This window comes from Eschrichtius robustus, chromosome 4 (genome assembly GCF_028021215.1).
Source record: "Eschrichtius robustus isolate mEscRob2 chromosome 4, mEscRob2.pri, whole genome shotgun sequence".
Taxonomy (NCBI): Eukaryota; Metazoa; Chordata; class Mammalia; order Artiodactyla; family Eschrichtiidae; genus Eschrichtius; species Eschrichtius robustus.
Window position 1 is genome coordinate 150,372,156 of NC_090827.1, and position 7,142 is coordinate 150,379,297.

The following is a 7,142-nucleotide window of genomic DNA, read 5'->3' on the forward strand; positions in this document are numbered from 1 at the left end:
CGCTCTGTCTACACCCACAACTCTGGGCCGCTCTGTCTACACCCACAACTCTGGGTCACTCTATCTACACTCACAACTCTGGGCTGCTCTCTGTCTACACTCACAACTCTGGACCACTCTGTCTACACCCACAACTCTGGGCCGCTCTGTCTACACTCACAACTCTGGACCACTCTGTCTACACCCACAACTCTGGGCCACTCTGTCTACACTCACAACTCTGGGCCGCTCTGTCTACACCCACAACTCTGGGCCGCTCTGTCTACACCCACAACTCTGGGCCGCTCTGTCTACACTCACAACTCTGGGCCGCTCTGTCTACACCCACAACTCTGGGCCGCTCTGTCTACACCCACAACTCTGGGTCACTCTATCTACACTCACAACTCTGGGCTGCTCTCTGTCTACACTCACAACTCTGGACCACTCTGTCTACACCCACAACTCTGGGCTGCTCTCTGTCTACACCCAGAACTCTGGACTACTCTGTCTACACCCACAACTCTGGGCTGCTCTCTGTCTACACCCACAACTCTGGGCTGCTCTCTGTCTACACCCACAACTCTGGGCTGCTCTCTGTCTACACCCACAACTCTGGGCTGCTCTCTGTCTACACCCACAACTCTGAGCCTCCCAGTCTCACCCTTCCACCCCTGAGCTGCAGCACGGAGCCTGCACCGGGAAGCCGGCACGGCACTGCACTGCGTTGCTGCAGTGGATTTCCAGAGTTGGGGTCTCTGGAGGCGGCCTCTGGCCAAACAATGCGGCCGCCCGTGAGATCGGACAGGAAACTCGGGAGCCGTGCGGACTCGGCCCGGGACGCGCGGGCTCGGCCGCCGTCCGAGCGAACGCGGTGGGCACTGCAGGCCCGCGGCTCGGCCCGGCCCCGACCCCCGGCCCTCCTGTCCCGCCAAGGGCCGGCCCGGCGGCGGCCCCACAACTCGGCCGGAGTCGGGCCCGGGAACAAAAGGAGGGCGGCGGCGGCCGGGCGGCCCCGACCCTGAGGAGCCGGCCGCCCCCAGCACCCTCCGCTCCGCTGGGCGGGGCGGACCGCGGAGGGCGCGAGCGCGCGCCCAGAGAAGAAAGAAAGCGGAGGCGGGGCGGCCAGCGCCCGGCCCGCAACCTACCGGCCGCTCGCTCTCTGGCCGCGAACCACTCCACCCGCACGCCCAACAGTCGACTCCGCTGTCTCCCTGGGCCGAGGGGCGGGACCTGGAGAGGGGCGGGGTCAATGGGGGCGATACCAGCGCGTGGGCGGGGCCTAAGGGACTGTTTGGGGGCGGGGCCAATGAGGGCGGGGCCGTGGGCGGAGAGGTATCTCTCGGGGGCGGAGGCGGCCGGGAAGCCCCGACACTGAGGAGCCGGCCGGCCCCAGCACCCTCCGCTCTGCTGGGCGGGGCGGACCGCGGAGGGCGCGAGCGCGCGCCCAGAGAAGAAAGAAAGCGGAGGCGGGGCGGCCAGCGCCCGGCCCGCAACCTACCGGCCGCTCGCTCTCCGGCCGCGAACCGCTCCGCCCGCGCGCCCAACGGTCGCCTCCGCTGTCTCCCTGGGCCGAGGGGCGGGGCCGCAGAGGGGGCGGGGCCGCAGAGAGGGGCGGGGTCAATGGGGGCGATACCAGAGCGTGGGCGGGGCCTAAGGGGCTGTTTGGGCGGGGGCCAATGTGGGCGGGGCCGTGGGCGGAGAGGTATATCCCGGGGGCGGGGCCATCTGTGGCGGGACCGGGGAGGGGCGGGGCCGGGGAGGGGCGGGGCTTATGGGGCGGGGTCGAGGGAGGAATGGGACCTCCTGGGGGCGGGGCCGTGGGAGGAGCGGGACCTCCAGGAGGGAGGTGGGGCGGGGTCGTGGCCTCCAAGGTCGTGGGAGGCTCTCAGCATGGGGCCTGAGTGCTTGGTCTATGGAGCTCGGACGGGGAGTCCAGTGGACAGGATGGGGGGCGGCGCTTCCACGGGACAAGGGAAGAAGGAGACGAGGGACGGATCTTGAGGGGGCGGATCTTGAGGGGCGGGGACCCCCGGACAGGGGCGGGACTTCCGCTACCCGCGAGACGTGGCGGGCCCTGCTCTGGCCGTGGACGACCTGCGCCGCCGGCCCGTGTCCCCTCCCTCACCGGGTTCTCTCCCGCGCCCACCCCCCCGGTCCCGGGAGGTGCGGAGACTTCCTCCGCGCCCCGCGTCTCGAGGACCCCACCCCCTCCTCTCGACTGCCTTCCGCGACCTTGATGATCATCAGACCGCATTCCACCAGGAAATCGCTTTATTTTTGCGGAAGGGAGTGTGGTGTCCCCTGCGCATCACAGCCGACCCCTAGTCCCCCAACAGGGGGCAGAGGCCAGTCAGGCCAGGCAGGTGCCCAGCACGACCCAGGCTGCCCTGGAGGTCCCCAGGGCGCCTGCTCCCCTCCCACCTGTCCAGACACTGGGCCTTGTGCCCGGGAAGACCGTCCAGGGTTGGCTCTCCTCCCCTCCAGTTGTCTTCTTCTTCAGCGGTCACTACCCTGGAAATCCCATTCCCGTTAGTCATAGTGACCGGCCAGAGTATTTTCAGGAAACAGTCTACTGGGCATTTATTGTACAAGCTAAGTGTGGGAAAAATCAAGCCCAGGACTCCTGACTAGTCAGGCCTTGACTTTCAGCTATGCAGCCAGCACCCAAACCTGGCTGGTGCCTGCTGGGTTGTATATTAAATCATCGTGACAAATACACCAGCCATCACACTTCAAGCCCCTCGGCTGACTGTGAAAAATCAGAAAATCTTAAGTTATGCTTCATATTCCCTTCAGTGCTCCCAAAAGGGCAGCGAAGGACAAATTTCTCACTACCTGACATGTTGTCAGGATGCATCTTCCCCTTATGTTTGCAAATGAAATAGCTCGATAGCATCCGGGGATGTGGACATGTGTTGGCAGAACTGTGCTGGCCATCAGAAGGGCTGCCGTGCTCTGCTGAGGGCAGGTAGTGGTGAGCTCTCGGGCATTGGGGCCAACGGTCTCTACAACAGCACAGCTACGGACTGTGTGCCCCCCAAAACTTCACATGTTGAAGCCTATTCCCCAATGTGATGGTATTTGGAGGTGATGAGCTCATAAGAGTGGAGACCCATGAACGTGATTAGTGCCCTTATAAGAGAGACCCCAGAGAGCTCCCTCACCCGATGGGCCATGTGAGAACACAGACCAAAGACACCTGTCTGTGAACCAGGAAACAAGTCCTCACCAGACACTGAATTTGCCCACACCTGGATCTTGGACTGCTAGCCTCCAACGTGCAAGAAATAAATTTCTGTTGTTTCTGAGCCACCAGTCTGTAGTATTATTGGTGTAGCAGTTAACAGGGCGGACGTAGGGCCTTCCACGTGGTGTCTAGATTCACTTGGCCCTGCCTGTGCTCTGAGCCAGCGGAGAGCACTGGACGCCTCTTATCTTGTCAGCTCAGGTTGCTATGACAGATACCATGGACTAGGGGCTTAGATGGCAAATGTTTATTTCTCACAGTTCTGGAGCCTGGCGTTCCGAGATCAAAGTGGGGACAGATCCCCGGTCTGGTGAGCGCCCTCTTCCTAGCTTGCAGATGGCTGTCTTCTCAGATGGCAGAGAGCAGAGAGAGAAGACAAAAGCTCACTCATGTCTCTTCCTATAAGGGCACTAATCCCATCACAGGCACTCCACGCTCATGGCCTGATCACTTCCCTAAGACCTACCTCCTAACACCATCACCTGGAGGGTTAGGGCTTTAACATGTGAACAGTGGGGGACAGTCCAGAGCGGCACTGCTGCAGCCTCCTCTACCTGCATTGGCCAAGCCGGCCTCGCAGAAGGTCTGGGGCGGGTGAACCATACAGCTCTGCTGCACGGACCCCACATCCAGACCCAGAGGAAGCACCCGCCCTGGGGAGTGGGTCCCCTCCAGCCTCCCAAGGGCCAACAGCTGGGCAATAAGAGAACTGAGAAAGAAGGGTCCCGGATTTCCCCCGGGGTCAGCTTGCTCAAAGTGGAGCTGTTCACAGGGCAGCCCAGAGACGACCTGCATCACTGAGCAGAAGCCCAGGAGCTGCGCCAGCTCTAGGGGCAGCCCCGCGTGCCTCCACCCGTCCCTGCAGGCTCTGTGCTCTAGGGAGCCCCGGCCGAGGCCGCCGGATCCAGTGTAACCCTTCCAGAAGGCAGACCATCAGGAAAGGATTTTGGAACTGGATTCCCAACCTGTGCGAAGACAACGTGGACCCCGCTGCTGGTGGTGAGTAGCATGACAGCAGGAAGCGATTCCACGGTGACCACTGACACCCTCATTCGTGGTCGCTGGGCTGAGATGCAGGCCAAGGCATGTTGGGATATCTGAAAACTAACAAAGGGAAACCTCATTTGAAATAGCGTTGGGACGTCCCTGGTGGCCCAGTGGTTAAGAATCCGCCTGCCAATGCAGGGGACACGGGTTCAATCCCTGGTCCGGGAAGATCCCACGTGCCGCAGGGAGCAACTAAGCCTGTGCGCCACAACAAGAGAAGCCACCTCAGTGAGAAGCCCGTGCACCGCAACGAAGGGTAGCCCCTGCTCGCCGCAACTAGAGAAAGCCTGCACGCAGCAAACAAAGAACCAATCCAGTCAAAAATAAATAAATAAAATTAAAAAAAAAAAAAAATAGAGTTGGGGGGAATTCCCCAGCAGTTCACTGCTGAGGGCACAGGTTCAATCCCTGGTCGGAGAACTAAGATCCCATACGCCACATGGTGTGGCCAAAAAAACCCCCAAAAAAACAGACACACAAAAACAAAACAAAATAAAATAGAGTTGGGAAGGCTTGAAGGGGACCTCTCATGCAGTCGGGAGACTACAGGCCCCATACAGGAAGAGAGTACTTTGCATCTCCAACAGGAAGGTCACTACTTCCCCAGCAGGAGGAGGCTTTTCTCTTCACCTGGCAATAGCTCAGCTGATGAGAAGCCGCCACTGCTCAGCCAATGAGAAACCGTCACCACCCTGAACCCCTGCTTTCCTATAATGGACTTTCAAAGCAGCCCCTCCCACCTTCCTCCCTTTTACTCTATAAAATTCCTCTCCTTTGTTTGCTAGACTTGCTCATGGTTTTGCCACAGCTTGCACGTCCCAAATAGCAATTTCTCCGCTGTTCCTGAATGAACTCATCTTGCTGGTAAAATAACTGACTGGCTATTTTATTTTCAAGGTTGGCAGAGTTAAGTGACTCTGCCCCGTCGACACCTGCCGGCTGCATTCTCAGTCTATTTTATTAACCCCTTTGTCTCCACAAGGAGCCCTATGCGGGGTGATAAAGCGTATGGTCACTTAGCCTAAGAAATGTTCTCTGCGGAGAGCACAGCACATCCAGGGGCTTGGCGGTGGTTGCCTTGCAGGCTGCGGCTGACAGTGGAGGTGCTGCCATGGCTGGTCCCTCACGTCACAGCTCAGAAAGGTGGTGGGGCCGCTGGAGTGGGCAGACCCTTGGGGGTCTGTGGTGATGGTGTTCTTGGGGCAAGAAAGATGGGCGGGGCACTGGGTGCTGGTCGTTTTCCACAATTAAAGGAGAGGAGGACTGGTGAGCAGAGGCTGCAGCAGCGCCCCGATGGAGAGCCGCAGCCCCTCCTCCGCCTCTAGATCTCAGTTCAGGGGCTCAGAGCCCTTCTGCAGAAGGATCTGCAAGGCCACTGTGAGTCTAGACCTCCAGCAGGCCCTGCACAGGTCACCACTAAGGGGTGGGGGGGTTGCGGGGAGCTGACGCAATGCCACACAGCCCCTCCCTGCTCCCTGAGCCATTGCCGGAAGGCCGGCGGGCACACGCTGCCAGGCTCCTCTCCCCAGCCTGCGTCTGCTGTACCATCCCTGCTCAGAATCTCCTGGGGGCCCCACCTTCTGCAGGAAGAAATCCACTGTCTGAGTCCAAGGCTGGCATTCCAGGCTCCCCTCCACAAGGCCCCTTCCTGCCTTGCAAGAAGTCGGGGGACGGGACCTTGGGCCTTACAGCCAGGCGCCCTTGGCGTAGCCGGACACAAGGCCAGATCAGAGCTCCAGTGGTCAAGCAACCAGCATGGTCCAAGGTCCTCTCCGCCCTCCTGAGCCGGTGCTCCTCCCGCCTGCCTCTGCTTGGCCGGCCTGCTGGGAAGCGGCTCCCACACCCCTCACCTGTCACACCCGCCTCCACCCCACACACCCCTCCCATGCACCCACCAGACCCACACACCCACCTGCCACCGTCCCAACATTCTGTGAAGGGGTCAAGTTCAGGTCTGTCCCACACCCCCCAAACTACCCCCCTCCACCCCGGAGCTCCTGGACAGGAAGGGCCGTGAGAAGGGTGGGAGTGCCCACGCACACCAGGCACGTGCCAGGCTTGGGGGCACAATGTCCGGGACAGGAGAGGCTCCAGGAGCTCCAGGCGGACCAGCCCAGCAGGTGCCATGGCCCATGGGGGCCGTCCGGCAGAGAGGCCTGCAGGGCCACCTCAGGAGGAGTTTGGGAACCACGTCCAGGATACTGGGCAGCTGTGTTTCCAGAAGAGCCCTTGGCTGGGTGGAGGGACAACGGAGAGGGGCAGTGGTGGTGACGCTGGGGAGTGGGGACAGTGCCCCGGGGAGGGGGCAGCAGGGGGTGTGAGAGACTGTAGGCCGTGGTGTGGGCAAGGGAGGGACAGGGCCCCGGGGAGGGGGCAGCAGGGGGGTGAGAGACTGTAGGCCGTGGTGTGGGCAAGGGAGGGGCAGGGCCCCGGGGAGGGGGCAGCAGGGGTGTGAGAGACTGTAGGCCGTGGTGTGGGCAAGGGAGGGGCAGGGCCCCGGGGAGGGGGCAGCAGGGGTGTGAGAGACTGTAGGCCGTGGTGTGGGCAAGGGAGGGGCAGGGCCCCGGGGAGGGGGCAGCAGGGGTGTGAGAGACTGTAGGCCGTGGTGTGGGCAAGGGAGGGGCAGGGCCCCGGGGAGGGGGCAGCAGGGGTGTGAGAGACTGTAGGCCGTGGTGTGGGCAAGGGAGGGACAGGGGCCCTGGGCCAAGACCCAAGGGGCAAGGCTGGTGTGGAGCCCAGCGGGTTAGGGCAGCTGGGGGACCCCAGCGAGTTAGACGTGGGGCTGAGCGCCCCCAGCTCGGGCCCTGCTCACACGCTGTCCCCACCTGAAATCCCCAAGTGGCCCCTCGTGAGCCCCTTCCTTGCA

The 7,142-nt window shown here is 61.9% G+C and overlaps 1 protein-coding gene across 6 annotated transcripts in view; it reads right to left on the reverse strand.

Moving 5' to 3' along the window:
* The window catches only part of RGS12 (regulator of G protein signaling 12), a 121,703-nt gene extending 120,154 nt beyond the window's left edge, over positions 1 to 1,549 (reverse strand). For 4 of the 6 annotated variants that reach the window (XM_068543508.1, XM_068543506.1, XM_068543504.1 and 1 more), the window contains exon 1: positions 1,128 to 1,193. The gene's annotated coding sequence lies outside the window, so the exon portion shown is untranslated. Of the gene's footprint in view, positions 1 to 1,127; positions 1,194 to 1,480 lie in introns of those variants that run through there. The other 2 variants (XM_068543505.1, XM_068543512.1) reach the window with 2 other exon arrangements.
* Between the last annotated feature and the right edge of the window lie 5,593 nt (positions 1,550 to 7,142).